Source organism: Psammomys obesus, unplaced genomic scaffold (assembly GCF_907164565.1).
Source record: "Psammomys obesus unplaced genomic scaffold, mPsaObe1.curated_primary_1811, whole genome shotgun sequence".
Lineage (NCBI taxonomy): Eukaryota > Metazoa > Chordata > Mammalia > Rodentia > Muridae > Psammomys > Psammomys obesus.
Window position 1 is genome coordinate 8,327,780 of NW_026596073.1, and position 21,347 is coordinate 8,349,126.

Here is a 21,347-nt window from a genome sequence, read left to right on the forward strand (position 1 = left end):
GAGCTATCTAGCAATCAGAACTTCATAAATCTGTTAACACAGTCTTCGGAATAATTTGATCCTTTTAGAAGAGTGCAAGCTATGTTACTAAAAAGTTACAACTCATTTTATCCTCTCATTTTATCATTTAGATAATTTTAATTTTGATCGATGTTTTTGATACAGGTAGAGTGACATCTTTGAAATTAATGGAAGCTTCATCTCTGGCTTCATGTGAGTGCAATGTAGAATGCTCAGGTCTCAGACAATTCACCAGCCATCAAAGCAACACCAGGAAGGTATTGCTTCCAGATGTTTTGTCTGACAAAATCATAAACAGAGAGGTGGTTCTAGACAGGAATATTTTTCAGGATTGGAGGTAGGAAAATAAGAGAAAGAGGGAGAAGCCCAAGCCTCACTGGTTGGGTGCATTTGAATTTTGTAGAACTTAAGGCTGAAACAAGGACGAGACATGGAAAGACACAGCCGCCATTCCAATGGGCTCACCCACAAGGTGGCAGGTTTCTCTCAGAATTCCTTTTTTTCAGATAGGGTGACACATGTAGAGTAGTAAGTGGGGAAGAAAGAATAATTTCCTTAAGAAAACAGTTACCTTCTAGTATTTCTTGCCTCCTCCCAAAGCAGAGCCGGGGTTTTTGTTTGTGTTTGTTTGTTTTACAACTTCTGGCCAAGGACTCTGTTTTATAGCCACTGCCCTAAGACCACCTAACCAGTTTCTTGCCTGCTGTTCTCATCATGCTGGCCTTAATTAGAGTATCTTTAAGAAATAACTCACAGGTAACTTAATAAATCCTGATAAATGGAAAGAATTCCACAGTCACTAAAAAAAGTTTTTCATCTAAGATAGTCAGACCAACTTACTTATGTCTCATTCTTTGGCTATCAGAAATGTTTCATATTAAATATTTTTAAGCTTATCAGCTTAACAAAAGTCAAATGAGAGTAGAAACTTTAATTGCCCATATGCCATTAAATAAGTTTATGCATGAAGTACAAAAATCTAATTTATTCATGTATTCTCTATTTGCCTGTTTAAGGTAGCTAATTTCTTTTTAGAATATGGCAATCAGAAGGAATACAGTTGCTTCCTCAAAGCTAAACTGAAAATCTATGTGAACACATGTTTCAGATTTCATTTGCCCAAAGAGTTCAATATACAACTAAATGTGCAGTTCCAACACAAACTCTGAAGTTAAATGTAAGCTTATTAAGTAGCAGCTTGGCTACCTGTCTGTCTGTGACCTACATGACTCATTTTGAGGGTGGGAATGTCTTTGTTGAAGAGTTTAACCTGCTCACACACCCACATATGCCCTGCCACTGCTGGAGGAGTTTAGTACTTAGACACAGTGTCACTCTCCCATTATCCTGGGGGCACCCACATGGCATTTTACTCAGAATTTTTAATATCACTGTGGCACTGCCATGGAATTCCCTGAATTGCTTTTGCATCTGTGAGAATAAAGGGCCCTATCGCTACACAATGCACTATGAAGACAGTGCAAGCCTTTTATTCTTGTGGTCCCTTTATAGAATCTGTTGTTATTGGGGCAGAGACTGCTGAGGGCAAGGGAGAAAAAAAAAAACTAGGGCATGCTTAGAACCAGTGAGTTTGTGCGTGTCTCTTTGTGTTTCCTGATGGACCACTTTCAGTAATAGAATCTTTCTGTTTCGGCAGTCAAAATACTGAAATTAAAATGGCTATAAAAATTGTATCACAGGCTGTTTACTTTTGGGAGGTAGATGATTTACAACTCTAAGTTATGTGTCTGAGCCAATAAAATACAAAAACAGAGTTGTGTCCATAGTTGACATGTTTTTGGATTTGATATTTTGGGGAAATTTTCAGCAGTACATCAGAACACAGAAAAATTTTTGTGTAAATATGGAACTGTAGAGACTGAAACTGGAGATGGGAAACAATTTTGAAATTGTGCAGGAAGTACTCCTCTACATGCCATACTTCCTGTTCCAAGCCCACCTTTCTGTGAGACTTCTACTCTTCTCCCAAGTTTAGGTTGGATCCGAGCTTCCTTGCTCTTGTGATTTAGAGATGTGGTCACAGGTTTCAGTGTGCATCATTAAAAGGAGGGTTATATACAAAGAGTAAATAATTTCGTTATGAGTTTAAGAACTGAGAATAGATGATTAGCCAGTTCAGATGAACAAGACTTCAAGAATAAGACATAAAATAGATTATCTGTTTCTTGGTAAATAGAAACTATCAAACTAAGCACGGAGAAAAACATGCTACTATAGACTTGGCTTGCTTAAACTTTGTTACTCACGTAAAAAAGAATTGCTGTTCTGACGTAACAATAAATTTGTGGAGATAAAGATTGATGGAAATGTTTAGTTAGGTGTTGCAGGATATTTGATCCCAATGTGAACCCCAAAAATGTGAACTGTAATACCCTCTGTGTTGTTTGCTGTGGTTGAGCCCTATCACACACCTTTAATCCAAGAGCTTTCTGTTTATTGCAAACAGGTGATTCTGGAGTGGTTCAGCCAGCCCTATCACACACCTTTAATCCAAGAGCTTTCTGTTTATTGCAAACAGGTGATTCTGGAGTGGTTCAGCCAGCCCTATCACACACCTTTAATCTAAGAGCATTCTGTATATAGGATTTAATAAAGTTAATCCTAGATCAGGAAGCTGAGCAAGAAACCAGCTGACAGAGATTAAAGAGTAAAAGGGACTTTGAGCTGAGGGGTATTTAAGACAGCATGTGGAAGGGAAAGGAGCTTTAGCTCTCTAGCTTTTGAGCTTTAGCTTTCTGGTTTTTTGAGGCTTTTTGAGCTTTGAGCTAGGAAGCCTTTGGCCTAGGTTTTTTGGCCTTTTTCTCCTGGGCTGTCAACTAGCTAGTGAGCCTTTTGGGCCTTTTCTATCACATAAGGATGGCTGTTGAGAAGAAAGGTCAGCTAGGTGCTTTCTCTGCCTCTCTGAACTAGCAGATTTTCACCCCAGTATCTGGCTCTTGAGTCTTTATTGCTAAAATAGAGCTGTTCGGATTTTCAGTCTTTCATTATAACAACAGTTAGGAAGACTTCAAAAGAATTTTTAATCAGTGATCCTGTTACAGTTTTCTTTTATGTAATGATTTTAATCCATTTTTGAAGAATTTGTTTTGTTTTTGGAGAATCTGTGACTTGTGACTATGAGGTTATTTCTTTTCATACACACAGAATTTTGTCTTAGATGGTACAAAAAGGCTAAGAGAAAAAATAAAGTTATTGGAGCTTGTTAGAGGTTGCTTCATCCACCAAGTGTATGTATGTGTGTATTTTTCCCCTTTTTATTAGCTGGCCCCACAGACTTTTTCGGCAGCCCCAGAGAATTAAGTTCTGCTACCGCAGAGAAAAGTCTGCTGAGTGATTAATCGCCAGCTCTATACTGCTCCCTCCTCAGTTTACCTGACTGTGGAAGCAGACTCATCTGAGTATTATTAGAACTAGAAAATAGTCAAAGTTGAGAAGGGGAAGGTGGCACATACCTCTAATCCCAGCACTTAGGAGGCAGAGATCGAAGAGTCTATGTTCTAGGTCCTTAAGGTACAGAGTGAGCTTACCTTTGAAAACTAACAAAATTGTTACTCCCTGTTTTTGAATGCAGCCCAACATTTCTATCAGCCAAATCATTGCTGAAGCAGCAAAACAGGCACTGAATGAGGAAGCTTTGAAGGACACTTTTTTTCCTTTACAAGGCTTTCTTTTCAACTCACTGTATGTAGATTTTCAGAGCTTACCATTTGGCTCTGGACAACCAATTGGCATGTTCTTCCTGTTCTCTAGCTCTTAACATTTTCTTTAGTTGACAATAGTTCTTTGTGATGTGTAGTGTTGTGGGCTTTCCTCGGTCAACTTGCCCTTGTTTTGTTCATGTTTGGGCAGTCATGTTGGGGAATCTTGATGGGGGTACATTCTGACATTACTAGGAGACACAGTATTACAGTCAACTTCCTGAAATTCTGGCTCGTACAATCTTCATGCCCTGAGCCTTAGGTGTGAGAGTGTTTTGCAGATATATCTATTTGGACTGGACTCCATGGTTCTGTATTTTAATTGGTTGTGTTTTCCTACACTGGTCCTCATCAATTGCAAAAGAGTTTTCTTGGTAAGGTATGAAAACTATACTATTTATCTTTAAGTATTTGAACAGTGGTTAGGGATTATGCTGATTTAGCAAAGTGAGGGTTGTAAATTCTCCTCCAAGGTCCATGACTTTACTACCTCTAGATGGTCATCTAGGTTTGAGTACCAGGCATGATTTCTGTCTTGTTGAGTAGGTCTTAAATCCAATTAGAGAGCTGTTGGTTCCCACCAGGTATGTATACAATTACTGCACCATTAGGATTATCACATCATGCTGCTCACTGTGGTTCATAGATGCCATGGATTTGTGAGAATTTTGGCTACTTCCTTCCTTTGGAACCTTGCATGGGACCTTCTGGCAGCATAAAATATTTACAAAATGATATGTTTTGACCATATTTATCTCCCTGACTACTTTCCAAGCTCTACTACTCCTTACCTACCCACCCATCTTTGTGTCCTTTTCCTTCCTTTCCTTCTTCCTCTTTTAACCATCAAGTCTGACTTGAACTTTGCATATGTTGGAGAAGTGTGGACTTGAACTGAAATATGGCTTACCTACCTACCAGGGCTACACTTTTAAGAAAACTGAATGTCTTTCCCAGAAGCTATCAATGGACAATAGTTCCTCATTTATAATAGGGAATTTGTGTTTACATTTCCTCTTGATGATAGGACAGGATTTAGCAGGATCTTTCATAGGTCCTGTGCATGCTCTTGCAATCTTTTTGAGTTTATGTGTGTAGCTGCCCTGCTGTGTTCAGAATGCCCTGTTTCCTTGAAGTTATCTGCCATTAATAGCTTTTACAATCTTTCTGTCTCGTTTTTCATGATGGTCCATGAGTCTTGGGATGGGAGGGTATTTATAGATTTTTATGTGAATGAATGGTGGGCTCAAGCTCTTCTTGACCTAACAAATATATTGCACTGATACTAAATGTTAAAAATACATCTAGTGTCTAGAGCAGTGTCATGTACGCATGAGGACATGGCTCCAGATTTCTAGCACACATGTGAAAGTAAAGACAATTGTGAAAATACAGGTGTGGCAGCATGTACCTGTAATTCTTATCCTATGAGGGGTAGTGGAGACAGGCAGAACTTCAGCATTTATTGACCATCCAATTTAGCTTATCTGTGAGCTTTGAGTTCAATTAGAGATACAGTCTCAAAAAAGAAGGTTAAGAATGAAAGGGGTGGACTGTAGAAGGGGCATGGGAGGAGAAAAGGGAGAGTGGGTAGGGTTGGGAGGGGATGAAAGAGGGGTCTACAGCTGGGATACAAAGTAAATAAATTGTAATAAATAAAAATTATATAAATTTTTAAAAAGAATGAAAGAGGAAGATAAACAAAGTCAACCTCTAGTCTTCAAAACTGTGTGCACACATATAAATGCACATGTGAATACATGTGATTTCATGCACACACACACACACACAAACATGCATGCACACTCACACTCACCATAGAAGCACACATAAATATCTAAGTGTGTTTAGTTCATATGGAAATAACCTACATCATACATCACAAGTTTTATGAAAATCTAAAACTGACATTAACAATATATGTCAGCTAATATTTAATATATAAAAATAATATATTTTTACATAATGTTTATATGTAAAAAATACACACAAGTCATCTTGAGATACATATGTACACATCCATTTTGAGAGTGTCTAAGTATAGAGTTAGGTGATTGGAAATCCTGTCAAATTGTCATCCACATAAAGTAAAATTGCCCAATGAGTAGTTCCTGGGTTAAATGGTCATAATCATGCTGTGCACTGTTAAGAGAGGGGCTTCATTATACAGTAAAATTTAAACAAAGAGAGAAAACAAACCTGTTCATTATTAGGATCTGTCATTTTCCCTGCCTCTTCATGGGCGGTGGCCACCAAAGAAGAAACGATGCATTTAGAATTTCTAAACAGATTGCTAAAAAGCTATTGTCATGACCTTTATTCCTGTTCTTTCCTCTAGAAATACTAATGATTCCCTTTTCTGTTTACTCATTGCACATGTTCGTGTAGTTTTCCTGGAGTCGGAACACTCTAGAAGCCTTAAGTCCTATGAATGACCCAGTAAAAGAAAGCAGCATTCTTGACTCGTCAAACTGAACAAATTTTCTGGACTGTGATGAACCCCTGATGCTCCCCAACACAAGTTCTAACTTAGATTGCTAAGGTGTTTCTACAGACCTAGGTTATCATCTGTGGTTGAGACATAGTTATTTTACATAAATGTGTTTAAAGAGAAGACTAGATGTAGTCATCCTTTTGTTGCCATATGCAGTTGATTACCCACAAACTGGCTAATGGTATCTGCTAATGGAAGGAAAGAATGTTTTAAAGAATAAAAAGAGCTTCTTATTCAAGGTAAAGTTTCAAAAACAAAAAGTTTGAACCTACTGTAGAAATAGGACTAAACCGGACAAGGCAAGCAATTATTGAACACAGACAATTGTAGAAAAAATATAAATTTAAAATAAAATTACTAGATTTATGACTAAATAAAAAAGATTACTAAAGTGATATTCTAAGTTTCTATTTTAAGAACTTTTGAATTGACAGTGTAACTCATAATAATTAGAGAAGTTAAAAGTGGTGAAATGTCAGCAAAATTAATGAGCTGTATAACAAGCAATGACAAAACTACACGGTTACTAAAAGGAAGTGTTTGCATGAGAGAGAGAGAGAGGAGGGGGAAGGACAGAAAGGGAGAGAAACAAGGAAAGAGGGAAAGAGGGGGAGAGAGGAGAAAGGTAGGGAAGGGGAAGGAGAGGAGGGATAGAGAGGGAGAAAGTGGGAGAGAATGAGAGAAAGAGGAGAGATCGAGGGAGTATGTGTTGGAGAGAGATATTCCTAATATATGAATGAGAACATGGAATGTTGTCAAAAGTTCTTCAGACACAAGGAGAATGTGGTTATTGATGCTAAGAATTTTCAGTGTAATTGTACACTAAATAGAAAAACTTCTTGAAAAGGTACAATTGTGAAAAAAATACACACAAACAGGGAGACAATATAAATAGTTCTCTGCAGCCCTTATTCTTTTTGTTAAGAGCATAAAATTGCACAACTTTTGAGACTGAAATCTCTTATCATGGTAAGCTATTGCTTATGTGAATGTCACTATTTTATCATCTATAAAATGGGTGATATGCTTCCACCCCAACCACTAAGCTGCTATGAATGTTGCCTAAATAATAAAGTTAAAGCACTTCAGAAAGCAAAAGGCCTCACATGTTTCTTGACGGTCATGTGAATGTTGTTTAAGATTCCAACAAAAGCAATGTAATTTGTGTGGTTGTCTCCAGAGCCTCCACCTGCTCTCATTGCTAGAAGCATGCCTGTATTTACACACTATTTTACTCTCATTATTTCTCACAGATTGATTGATATATCATGCAAACTTCAGGGACTTATTTTCCTTCTTCAGCAGTGTGTTCTCTCTCAAGAAGCATATTATTTAAAGCAAACTGGCAAAGTACTGAGAGACAGTACATTGCAATCTTATTGTAAAACAGGATAATAGGTAAACACAGATAATGTATTTATTAGATGAGTAGTCACTAATTATTCTGTTATTGACAGTTTATACAGTTTGCACAGATAATATATTTTTTTCTTGCTTGTTTGACTGTAGTATGTCACATCTATGTATTCCTCACTAGTAATGGAAGCAGATCTGTAGAAAGTTATTCATCACAGTTTTAAGGTTGATGCCCCACAATCAGTGTGCACTGCATTAGGGAATATGAGGCAGGGCTTAACTCGACATTATACAAATGTTCCTCACATTGCTTTTTCAGAGCTTGCCATAGAAAGATGCTTAAGACAGGAAAGATTCATCCCCAAGACTTTAACAGCCCTAATGCATTTTATCTTATTTAAAGACAGATCCTTCTTCTGTGGAATTTTTATCAAATGCCTATATATGAGGGAAATTTTTAACTTTGATGTTATTGAAATAAACAAGAAAGAATTTTCTGGTGCTGATAAATTAATATTATAAGGTGTACAAGATACTCTCTTACACAGATGAAAGATGACTTTTTTTGTTTCTTTGTTTAACCTAGTACATCACAATCTGCTACCAAACCTCATCTAAGTAAGTTGGCAGAGATGCACATTTTAGTGTTCTTTGGAGGAGAATTTTAAAAATGGCGATGACAAAAAACACTGCTTAGCTCATTAATATTTGTTTGAAGTAATTGTACCATAAACAAATATTTGATTTGACATTTACTTAACCTGTGAGGATCACCTAACATACAATGCACTGGACATTATGTTTGTGAGTTTTGAATGAGCACATGACCTCTCAAAGGATCTCAGGTTGTTACATTTAAGATTAATGGGGCATTGGATAGCCATTAAGAAGCTATTCGAGAATATGTGTTTAATTAAAATGAATTATGTATATGTGATAATGCCATTCAACCTTCTTAATGTATAGTGATAAATCATGGCTATTTCATTCCTGAGCAGGGTACTAATGTTGGTAAATTGGATATTGATGTTACAATGCCCAAATAATTAATGCCAGTCAGAGTCATCCATAATGGTATATCCTGAGACTTCTGCTACCAGAGAAAATTAGTATTTCTTTTTGAGTTGTCTATGTGTGCTCTTCTTGCACATGTAATGAGATACAAGAGTAGCACTTAACCATAATCTCTGAATACAAAGCAACTGGCAACATCAATTCTCAAGAAAATAGTGGGCAGCCACAGCCTTAGCTTATGCATCAGTACTGGTGACTCCTCCTCCATCTAAATGCTTTCATTAAACACAAGCACTATTCATATGCACCACATCAAGCATCGATTGACTTAGCAATGCTCCCGGTGATATTTTTTTCTTGCCCAAGGGAAATGATGCCAGTATTTTAATTCTAACAAGTTTGCATTCAGCACAGTGTCATCCATCCAGAGCTACTTAAGACCCCGATGAAAGAAAATTGCCCGTCTTTTCTTCTAGGGCACGTAGCAATGAGTCTTCTCTCTATGTGCAATGAGTTGAGCAGAGCAAAAACAGTGATCGTGCACCTTACTTGGACATGACTGCTCCTTTTGTAGATGAGGAAACAGAGATTTATGGAGATTGAGAGTTTGCCTAAGATCACAAAACAAGTACGTGACGGGGTCTTAATGTGAAATATCAGACTCTCAGCACTCCTGAAGACTCTGTGGTGTGAAATGGACCTCCCACTGTGCTTCAAAGATTAAGGAATGTGCAGTCAGCTCTTTTGTTGATTATTCATGTTCAGTAAAATTAATGATTTCATGATTTTCGCCAATAGCTGTACCATTCTGAACTACATTTTTTAGTTCTGTTTTCTAAGAAGATCCAAAGGCTTATATATAAGTAAATATTCTTTCTTGTCTTACAAGAAGTAAATATACCTAAGTAAATATGAATATAAATATGCTTTAGTCATTTGCCTTCCTAGTAGAAATCCAAATATAAAAAGGTGAAATTCTATACAGGGTCTGAGATTTTTATATATAATTAGAAGTTCCCTTTAAAAATTGAATTTATTAGTTACCCGGGGGGTGGGGGAGAGAGTGGTGTAATGTCAAGACTGATGTGATTACAGTTTCCTAAAAACATTTCATTTGCTCTTCAATCACAGCCATCAGAGCTGCAGCCATCTGACTGCAAGCATAGCAATAACCTTAAAAGGCTCATATCACATGGTTTATGCCACACTTCCACCAAGAGCTTCACAGCAGTTTAATCAATAAAGCAGCCCAAGCTGTGAACAATTATAATAAAACACCTTAAGGAATGATCCACAATTACAAGGTAGAGGAGAAAAACATCCTCAGTTTAGATAAACCAATCTGCCACTCAGATTGACAAAGTTCAGTGGAAGGGTTCTGACACTCTTGTGGCAAATATTAACAGAACAGAAAGGCCTCTACTCTTGAATCTAAATTAACTCTTCAAGTTGTACAAGAATAAAGACTATAAAGATCTAGTTATCTGCACTGAAGCATCGCTCATTGATGAATAATCAACTTCCTATTGAAATGTCACATGGAAGTTTACTATAAAAGTCTCTATATCAATTTTAACAAGTGCTTTGAAGCAGATTTCTGAATTATGACAGCTCTTCAGACAACCACATGGAAACTGCTAAACACACATTCACAGTTCATTTAACAATATATGATTACTTCCAATTTGCTGGATAATACACTTCAATAGCAAGAGTTACATGATCAACACTCTCTCCTGGTTTATACTTTGTGGTGGTGTGTCCCTCAATAAATTTGAAGAGTCATTGCAAGGAGAGGATGATAAAGGGGCATGCTATGGCAAGTCCAGACAAAGGACTTTTGTGTGCACAACACCGGTGTTTAAAAACAATTTCTCCTTTCATATTTGCAAGGTAGTTTGGAGGTAGAGCCAAGCCTTGAGAAGCCAATGGTATAGGAGGTTCCATATTAAAACAACTAAAGACAGTAGTAAATGATGTGATTTGACTCTGCAAACTCCAATGTAGAAATGATCTCAGAATCTAGAGACAAGAAAAACTATTTAAAAAAGAAAAAGAACATGGCAAATATTATATTATTTCAAAGGCTAAGTCTTAAACAGTCATCTTCTTCTCTGTTATCTGCCCTGATGTGGCTGAACAAGCATCCATTGTATGGAGAGCTGAATAAAGAGGAGGATGTGAGAGGAGAACTTACAGGTAGACTTCAAGGCTGTCTTTCCACCATGTATTATCTCACTGCTTATTTATGAAGCTCAGAGGAGTGCATTAACCATCTCTCTCATAGATACACTTCTAAATACAGGTTGACATATATTTATATTATCCCTCTAACATTTAGGCATTATATCTCTTATCTTCACATTCTCTTAATTTAGAACCACATTTATTGGTTCTAAAAGCCTACAGTCATGTCAAGAGTTGGAGTTGCTGTGGAAACATAGTCACTAAATGTCAGTGATAGTAGACGGAAATCCATGAAAATTTGGTAACAGAAGACACGGCATCTGTATCAAATGCAATTTTAGAAATGGCATCAGAAACACCGCTCAGATGACCCTCCTGGTTATAAACGCTCAGAGTTGGTTGTAGTGTGATACTTTAAGGATGTGGTAGTTGGAAGAGCAATTTCCTCTACTCTTATGATAGAAATGTATTGAGCTATGAGATAAGGATAGCTAAATGGAGCAAAAAATAAAAAAAAATCTTGAGTAAATAGAAAGTTAGCAGATTTACAAGGTACAGGAATGATGTAAAACTGAAGTATATTAATTTATTGTTAGCTAATAAACACAATATTAAACTTGACATTCAAGAGAAATAAAACAATGAAAAAGCTTATGAAGGCCAAGACTCCCTGACAAATATCATTATCATGTCTTTATCAATTTTGCAGATTTTTGGTTTGCAAAGAACTCAGAGAGTCACAGTCTGCTATACACTGCTATAGCAGAATAGTACACTCTAGGTGACTTCTAAACAAACAGTATCTTCTCCTGTTTCTAGAGTCTGAGAAGCCCTAGATCAAAGACACAGCATCTGACCAAAGGCCTTCTTGCTGTGTTCTGGTGACAAGAGTCAGGACAGGAAATAGTGTGGAGGCTGGAGAAGGTGGCTTGAGCTATTCCTATTATTGGGAAGGCTCTTCTGCAAAACTGAACTAGCTCCTACTATGATGACATTCATTACCTCTCCTTATACCGCCTGCAAACACACTTGAAATACAGATCACATTGCCTATTTTCAATTTTTAAAGAAACTCATAAAAACAAACAAACAAAAACCAATGTTGTTATGTTAGGTTTAGAGCAATTAAATGCTGATTTAAATTTTGTGATCACCTAAAATGGAATACAAGACCACTCAACAAATTAACGGTAATTCAAATGAAGATGAATGAGACCACTGATTACTATAGGTTATATAAATTATAAGAACAATCTGGAAAAAAGGAATACTACAGCCAACTATTTTAGTTTATCTATTTCTCCACCACTGATTTGGAAGCTCCTACTGACAGTCGTAATATTACTCACAGGTATCTGGTAAGACTGCATGTAAGATTAAACGTAAGATCAAATGACTGATAACAGTTTATAACAGTTTTCCTTTCATAGAGTTAGTTAAGACAATGCATTTCAAAAAAAAATGTGTTGGTAAAATCCCCAAGTGTATATAATGTGTACTGAGAATGTCTGGGTCACTTGACATGGTCCTCATTTCATTGTGAAATTTAATTATGTTTGGAAAACAGTATCATAAAAAAACTTAGTGGTTCAATGAAAGTTCTTTTTGATCAGTATTTGGAGAGTGGTTTTAAGTACTTTTCCTCACAAGGTATACTGGTTGGCAGATGTCAGCAGAAGTGCTAATAGCCCTTAATTTCTACTCTTATTGTAACAGTTTAGGCAACTAACAACTTGAAAGCTATAGGTAGTGTCTCCTGCTCAAGGAGCTACATTTCTTGATAGCATCTATCTGCTGAAAAATAATTGATCAGACTTATATAATATTCTTTAAAAATATTCAGGGCTTCCTTCTTTCAAGGTCCCCTAGTTATAATGCACAGCTTCTCAATGGCTACTTGTTCTTGTAGAACAAGTATAGCATACAGCTCACACAGAGTGATGAACTCTGAGGAAACTATTTATTGATTTATTTTTTATTTTTGCTAATAAGGATATAATGCAACTCATTCAAAAATCTTTAAAAAGGTGCTTGCTTTATAATAACATACAAGAATTAGTAAAATCTCAGGTGCAATGTGAGATTATGTTTGTCATATAGGCCTAATTTCAGGACTATGTGTAGCTTCAGTCTGTTCTGCACATGATAGACCTATTGTTTGGATAAGTGCTTCCCAAAAGTCTCTATGTTAAAGGCTTGGTCTTTGATCCATAATACCATGGGCAAGTGTTAGAAGCTCACAGAACTGGAGCCTCATAAGTGGTTTCATGAAGATTCCCTAGGAACCCACAGGTCATGACAACTGGGAGTAGGTAGGCTAATTGCTGATCTTCACGTCTACCTCTTCTCTGAAGAACGATCCGTGATCTGCTTTTCCTTTTTCTCCTGTGAAACCCCCTTGATAGCCCACCTCATCCTTAAGTGTAAGCTCCCAATACCTAGAAACACATTCAGCTTTGAACTCCCAGAGCTCACACCTGGCAGGATCCCAGAAAAACTTCCTACCAGGCAACACACAGCCACTACAACACTTTAAGAACAAGACAGCAGCTGCTTCCATATCTTGCTGGGTCGAGGCCCTCTGTGGAAGGTTCCTGTCCTATTCCCTGTTTTCTTTCTCTTCCGATGACTGTTCCATTTGCCTTTCTGAATGAGGATTTGTTATGCCCAGTTCCTGAGACCTCCAATGACCACCAGTAATTGACTCTGCTGCAAATACATGAGGATTTATTCTATACGTGCTCGAGCCACAGGTCACAAAAACTTCCTGCAGATACAGTACAGGAATGTGGCTCCTCGGTCTAGGGGAAAAGGGTTTTTTTTAAATATAATTTTTTATTTATTACAATTTTTTTACTTTGTATTCCAGCTGTAGCCCCACCCTCGTGTCCTCCCAATCCTGCCCTCCCTCCCTCATCTCCTCACATGCCCCTCCCCAAGTCCACTTACAGTGAGGACCTTCTCTCCTTCCATCTGACCCTAGCCTATCAGGTCTCATCAGGACTGGCTGCATTGTCCTCCTCTGTGGCATGGTCAGACTGCTCCCCCCTCAGGGGGAGGTGATCAAAGAGCTAGCCACTGAGTTTATGTCAGAGACAGCCCTTGTTCCCCTTACTAGAGAAACAAAGTTTTTAAAGCCCCCCCCCCCAAAAAAAAAATACAAGCAGGGAGTTACATGCCTTGGTGTTACATGATTAGGTAAGGAAAATTGACTTTTAAAATGACTGGTTTATTTTAGGTGCCAAGATCATAAGCAGTTCTGGCCTGGCCATCTGGGCCCATTTCCTAGCAACTGCATCTCTAGTGGACAGGAAAAGAATGTGATAAAGCTAGTTCATTTCCTCAGTTGCCTGGACATTTTTATACCTGGCTTGCCTTTGTTCAGGCTTATGCTTTAAACTTTAAACAAATGCCCCCAAAAATATAATTTTTAACTTTTTGGTCTCTCAGATTGAACATCTTACCCAGGGTCCTCCTTCTTCCTTAGCTTCTTTGGGTGTACAGATTTTAGTATGTTTATCCTATATTATATGTCTAATATCCACTTATAAGTGAGTATATACTATGTATGTCTTTCTGCTTCTGGGATACCTTACCCAGAATCTTTGGACAGAGTGCAGGGAATTTTATGAAAGAAAGAGGGGATAGAAAGACATGGAGGGGACAGGAGCTCTACAAGGAAAACAACAGATCCAAAAAATCTGGGCACAGGCATCATTTCTGAGACTGATATTCCAACCAAGGACCATGTGTGGAGATAATATAAAACCCCTGCACAGATGTAGCCCATGGCAGCTCAGTGTCCAAGTGTGTCCCTAGTAAGGGGAACAGAAGCTGTGTCTGACATGAACTCAGTGGCTGGCTCTTTGATCACCTCCTCGTGAGGGGGGAGCAGCCTTACCAGGCCACAGAGGAAGATAATGCATCTAGTCTTGATGACACTTGATAGGCTAGGGTCAGATGGAAGGGGAGAAGGACCTCCCCTATCAGTGGACTTGGAGAGGGGAAAAGAAGGAAATGAGGGAGGGGGGTTGGGATTGGAAGGGGATAAGAGAATGGGTTACTGCTGGGATACAAAGTGAGTAAATTTTAATAAATAGATAAATAAAAATAAAAACAAGACAGAGCAATAGAAAGCACACAATAAAACTCACATCCAGCAAAGACAAGGCCCAATATCAACACTTAGAATAATAATTCGGACTGTCCACAACTGCTTATTATGATTTGTCTCATTCTCTTGGTGTTCTGGGTAGTTTTGGTTGGTGGGTTATGGATGTCATCATTTAGAGGAGTTAGTTGCAAGTTGTTTATGGTTTTGGTCAGGGAGGAAACAATGTAAAGGAGGCACTAGGGTAGAGAAGGGTGGTAGATACAGGAGCCAAACAAAGTAGCCTGGCTACACTGGCTCAGGCACCTGGGGTAGAAACAATTACTGCTTCTCTAGTAAAGAAGTACGGCAATAAAATGACTCCTAATGACATTCCACTATTCTCTGATCAGTGTCTTGCTCAGCCATCACCAAAGAAGCATCCCCCTACAGTAGATGGAAACAAATTCTGACACTTACCAACATGCAATATGCAGAGAGTAAGAGACCTTGGAACACTCAGCCCGAACACGTTGTCCCCATTGGATCCCTCAGCTCAGGGCTCAGAGAAACCTGCAGAAATAGAGTCAGAAAGAGTGGAAGAGCCAGAAGGGATGGAGGACATCAAGTTAAAAGGAGCCTTATAAAAACAACAGGACCAATGCTCACAGAAAATGAGGCAACATGAGCAAGGTTTATGCCATGTCATATCTTAGAGTTGGGAGAGGCTGTTGCAAGCCCCATTCCTCACCCAGACATATTTCCCTTTTATAACCACTTGCAAATTAAAATTTAGTTTCCTTCTTGGGAATCTCTGAAAGGAAATAAGATACTCTGAAGTGTAGGTCTTGAGGCCAGTAGAAGACGGACATTGGAAAACAAACTCAGTGGCATCATTGGAGGTACTTTGTCTCATAATGTCATGTCAGAGCCTTTCTTTTTCTTATTTTTCTTTTTAAATTTTATAGCTTTCTAATTTTTCATATTGATCTAATGATTTTCACTATAGTTTCATTGTGTGTATATAGATACTATATATACACTATATATTAGAGCTTTCAGTTTTGTATCTAAAACTTCAAATAATTTAACTGCTCATAAATATAAATATGCCCAGGCAATTATCACTAAGATAAAAGAACTGGCTGTTTAATTTATATTAATTTATTTTGCTGACGATATGTGACTTTTAAGGAAGAACTTTAAAATCTACCCTATCCTGAATATTTTTGAAGAAAATATCAAAAGGTTAATGGTGTTAAAAATTAAGTCTGTAAAAATCCATGAGTCTTAAAGAAAACGTAAGCTATCTAAGGATACAAAAGTGTACTTGCCATAATGAATGGTAGTACCAAACATTTTTATTTTGGGATATTAAAGTAACTAGAAGTGAATATTTTTACATACGTTATTATGAGAGTGATATATCCATATTACTTTTTCATAGATAAATTTAAAATTTTTTTATTTGTACTTCGTAAAATTTCCTTATTGGTATAAAGTTTATGGTCTTAAAATGTCACTCGTTTACTAACAACTATAGTTAAGATGGAGAACAGTTCTGTATCTATTTTCTAAATTCCATCTTATTGTGAAATACTATGTCTATTATATCTATCAAGGTCCTTTGGCCACCACTGGTTCATTTGTTCTCTGTTGATCTGGTGTCTTCATATTGATGTTCTTGATAATGGAATTAAGTTGTGTGTGTTCTATTGGTTCTATCTTAATTTTTCTACACACATACACATTTGAAACTCATTAATGACAGAATGTACATGCAATATATATATATATATATATATGTGTGTGTGTGTGTGTGTGTGTGTGTGTATAGACAGAGCTTATTTTTTATAGTACTAAAGTTTATTGAACTCCCGTTTATTCATTTACAACCTGAAGAAAAATGTATATGATTATGAACAAATATGCTGTAAACATTGTATTATTTAGTGTTCTTGTTTCTGTTCCAGAGCTTCTAACAAACATCACTTAAGGAGAGAAGAATTTGCTTTGCCTCACAGTTTAAAGACAAACAGTGTACCCTGAAAGGAGGGCAGAGCTGCAGGAGCATAAGGAAGTTAGTCACATTGCATACTATTGCACACTAGTAAGCAGAAAGAAACGCTCACTTTTTTTGTATTTGTTTTGTTTTGTTTATTGTATTTGAGACTGTACTTCTCAGAACAACACTACGCACATTCAGGGTGGGTCTTTCCTCCTTAGTTAGGCCTAACAATCTAACAGTCTCTAACAGTCACTTACTCATTTAGTTGTGCATGCACATTTCTATTCTGGTCAACAAATAACAGGCAATGATACTGCTGAACCTTAAGGCCGTGTTAACCTTAACGTAAATGTGTAAAGTTCTGGGATCTTCTGCATGCCTCCAAATCTTAATTTCCAGATTTTACAGTGCCACCAGTACAGTGCAAGCACTGGCCCACGTGCTCCCAACACTCCACGGTGTTTTGCTTTATTTCTTTCCTGATCCCCTAGCATGTATATGCTAGATATGATGGCATGTCATTGAGGGTTTAATTTACATTTAATAGTAACTAAGGACAGTCTGCAACTTTCAAAAACTTTCTTAACATCTATGTAGTTCTTGATGAAATGCTGCTGACATTTTTGTTCTATTTCTAGGATTTGGGAGTCCTTTGATTTATCATTCTTGTTTAAATTCCTGTTTATTCTGATAAATGTGCTTTGACAGGAATAGGATTTGTACATATTTTCTTCCAATCCTTACCTTATCTCGCTTTCTTTCATAATTAATTTTATAGAGCAAACACTCTTAATTATGCCATGATTTATTTATCGGTTTTTATGTTTGTCTCTTTGCTTGGTTTTAGGGAGTTTGAATTTAATTCCTTATCCAAAAGCTACTTTTGCCTAAAACAACATAACAAAGGCTTTCATAGTTTAGCCTTTTACATTAGTTGTATGTCTACGTGTGTATAAGGTGAAATGAATGGGATTTTCCATCTTTATTACACGTGGCTATCCAATGTTTCCACACAATTTATTATTGACCAAAATACCACTGTCTTCTTTCCACTAATTTACCTTCTTCCTTTTGTGATGAAAAGCAGTTGGCAATATTTATTTGGGTCGATGTCTGAAAGCTCTATTCTGCCTCATTAATCAACACAAATCAATCTTATTTTCATCAATAGTACAATGTCTTGATTATTATGCTATTATTAATCTTTAAATCAGAAAGTGCCAGTCATTCAATTTTGTTCTTATTTTTCAAATCGTTTGGCTTCTCCATTTGTTTTCCTTTCCCATATAGATTTTACAATCATTCTGTCAATATTTACAATGAAATCATGGTGTGATTTTGATTAGAATTTCATTGACATCATAACAATATTGAATCTCTAATCTGTGAGAACATGAAGTATCTCTTCAGAGAAATTCTTTGCCTTATTTCACCTGTTCTTCAGTTTCTTGTATACAGAATACGACTGTGTTTTGTTTTGTTAAATATGTATCTAAACATTTCATTCATTGGTAGTGTTATCTTTAAGGATAGTTGTTTTGATTTAAATTCTGAAGTTTTTGATTGTGGGTTAAAATAAAGTTGACTATTATGTGAGTTGACTTTGTGTAAAGCCCTGCTTTGATTTGTGCTCCAGTAACAGAATGCCACACGTGGAGGAATTTATAATGATTTTCTTATTTGAAGGTTCTAAAGAACCAGCATATGGCAAGGTCCTTCCTTCCCCATCCATAGCAGAGGAGTGAAAACAGGACAAGAGAGTACAAGGGAAGGTTGAACTCTTCTTTTAATAAAGAGCACCATTCCAGACAATAACATTAATCTAGATATTTATAAAAGTGAGTCACATCCTAACCAATTCTTTAAGCTCCCACCTAGCAGAACTGTTAAAATAGAAAATATTAATGAATTTGTAAGACGGCATTTAAACCATATTTTCTGCCTCTGATCCCCCAAACTCATGAATTCCCATATGCAATATACATTTATTTTATCTTTGTAATACTAAAAGTTTTATCTCATTTCCAACACAGAAGCCCAAATTCCACAAACTTGTATAAATCATAGAATGTAATTCAAGGCATGGTTTATCCTGAGGCTAATTCCTTCCATCTGTCAGTCCATAAAATAATTATGTGTTTTCAAAAGATGGCTAAAGAGGAGCTGGATAGACATCTTCATTGCAAAACTGAAAAAACATAGAGACAAAGAGAGGCATAACTGACCTAAATGAGTCTAAAACTTAACATGATGATAACCATTAACTCTTAAGCCTCCAGAAACACCTCTCTTGACTCCATGCTTATAGTGACATGCACACTGTGCTCTGAAGTTGCCTCTGTCAGTTGCATCTCCAAGAGTTTGTTAAGAGGAGCCTATGAGGAAGATCTTACCAGTTAGCATCTTGGTCCCTTAGGACTTGTAGGCTAAATTTGTATTCTACAGAGTTCTGAGAGCTGGGGACAACCCTGTCCCACAGCCCCAATGGGTATTATCTAGAAAGAGTCTTTCTAAGGAAGATTTAGTTTCATATTTTCTTGTCATTTTTCTATCGAGTGCACTTTACACTAGCTCTTTTCTGATAGTCTTCTAGCATAAAGGACAACAATTAGTATTCTTTATAAACTTTGCAATCATTCACTGAGGTCTATGGTGCAGAGATGCCTAAGCAAATGATTTTCTGTTCTTTTGACACCCTCCAAAGGGTCCATATTGTTTCATTCTCTTTCATACGTGGCTTTTGAAATTTGAAAACAATGATATCTGAATTGTACTTTATTCTAGGCATTCAAACATTCTTCTTGAAGGAGCTTTTCATTCTTTAGGATACAGCTAAAGCAGTTGTCAGGAAACTTCAACTGTTTGACGATTTGATCAAAGTTATGTTGCTGTGTTACACTTCTGATGAGAACTGATAGACTAAGATCAGAAAGGAGAAGAGGAGGACCTCCCCTATCAGTGGACTTGGGGAGGGGCATACATGCAGAAAGGGGGGAAGGGTGGGGCTGGGAGGGGAGGAGGGAGGGGCTTATGGGGGAATACAAAATGAATAAAGTAATTAATAAAAGTTAAAAAAAATAAAAAATAAATGAAATTGAAACTACAAGTTTCTCCATCCCAAAATGAACACAGAAATCTCAATATTCATTTCACATTATGCTAAGTACATAGACACAAATGAAAGTGTCATTAGAAATTACTATGATGGCCCTTCCCCAAGGGACTAAACGTTAGTCTTTATTGGACATGACTATTTGAGGTGGATAAAGGAGGAGGAGTGGGTTAAAATAGATACGAGGCCTGCTGTGCTTCACGAGCTTGTAGGTGATGGAGAATTTGGCTAAGTATTGGCCAATCATTTCTGTTTTGATTTCCACCTGGTTGAAAGGTCTTTCCTTTGCATATGCCCACCATACTGCCCACCATCTGAGGCAAGATGATCACGTCGCTCAAGTGGGTCTTCACCTCCTTGAGCTTCTTAAAGGGTGGAGCCTCCTTCTTGGCCTTTCTCAAGCACTGCTTCTGTCAGGTTCAGGTGCTGCCTCTGGCTGGCACTGTACAGCTCCATCAGCTTCTCATAGGACATTTCCAACAGTTGGCCTAGGTCCACACCATAGAGGGTAAACTTGAAGGATATCTTCTTCTTCTTCTGCCCCACTTTAGCCATAGTGGCAGCTGCTCAGAAAAGGATCTAAGCCACCTTCTTACGCACTAGTAAATTAATAAGACAAGTTTTATATTATGTTTATGCATGTGCTTCAATGTCATCTCAAAAACAGTTGTCAAAGAAGAAAATTAACCATCAACATATTTGGCTTTACTCAGGTTCCTACAAAAGAATCTATACTGTGTCCTCTAGAACCAGTCTCCAACAGTTCTGCAAGAAGATTTAATATTAGACTTTCACAGGGTAGTAGATAACATGATGTATATTTTGGACTGTTTTGCAATCAAATGTTATAAACAGCTCAAAACAGAATTATTTATGTCTGTTTCTATTAATTCCAGGGGACTTGCAGTTCTCATCTCAGGCTAATTAATTATGAAACAGAGAATATGATACTGAAATGCATGTGCCTGGCTTTGTCCACAGGTTCAAACATACAGACAATAGTCTGTAGTTATCACAAGCAAACAGGCAGCCATCCATCAATCTTGAAGAAGTCAAGAGAATGAGAGTTGTTAACTATGTCACTTGGGGAAGAATTGCCTAGTGAGGGAAAATGTTTCCTTTAGTACCAAATATGGGGTTTTTGGAAAGCAAATATTCATACAGAATTCTGACTAATATTATGTCACTAGTTAAGAAATATAACCCAAAACTCAACTGAACATTAGGACTGTCAAAATTGTAGAGATGATGGCAAAGCTGTGAGATAAACTATCTCCTTAATGTGAGTTTTGACTATTCTGTAAATATCCATCAATTCCTTCAAGTTTTCTATTCCTAATAGTTAA

The 21,347-nt window shown here is 37.1% G+C and overlaps 1 pseudogene; it reads right to left on the bottom strand.

Moving 5' to 3' along the window:
• Window positions 1-20,139: 20,139 nt before the first annotated feature.
• LOC129690467 (40S ribosomal protein S15-like) lies at window positions 20,140-20,556 on the bottom strand (annotated as a pseudogene).
• Between the last annotated feature and the right edge of the window lie 791 nt (window positions 20,557-21,347).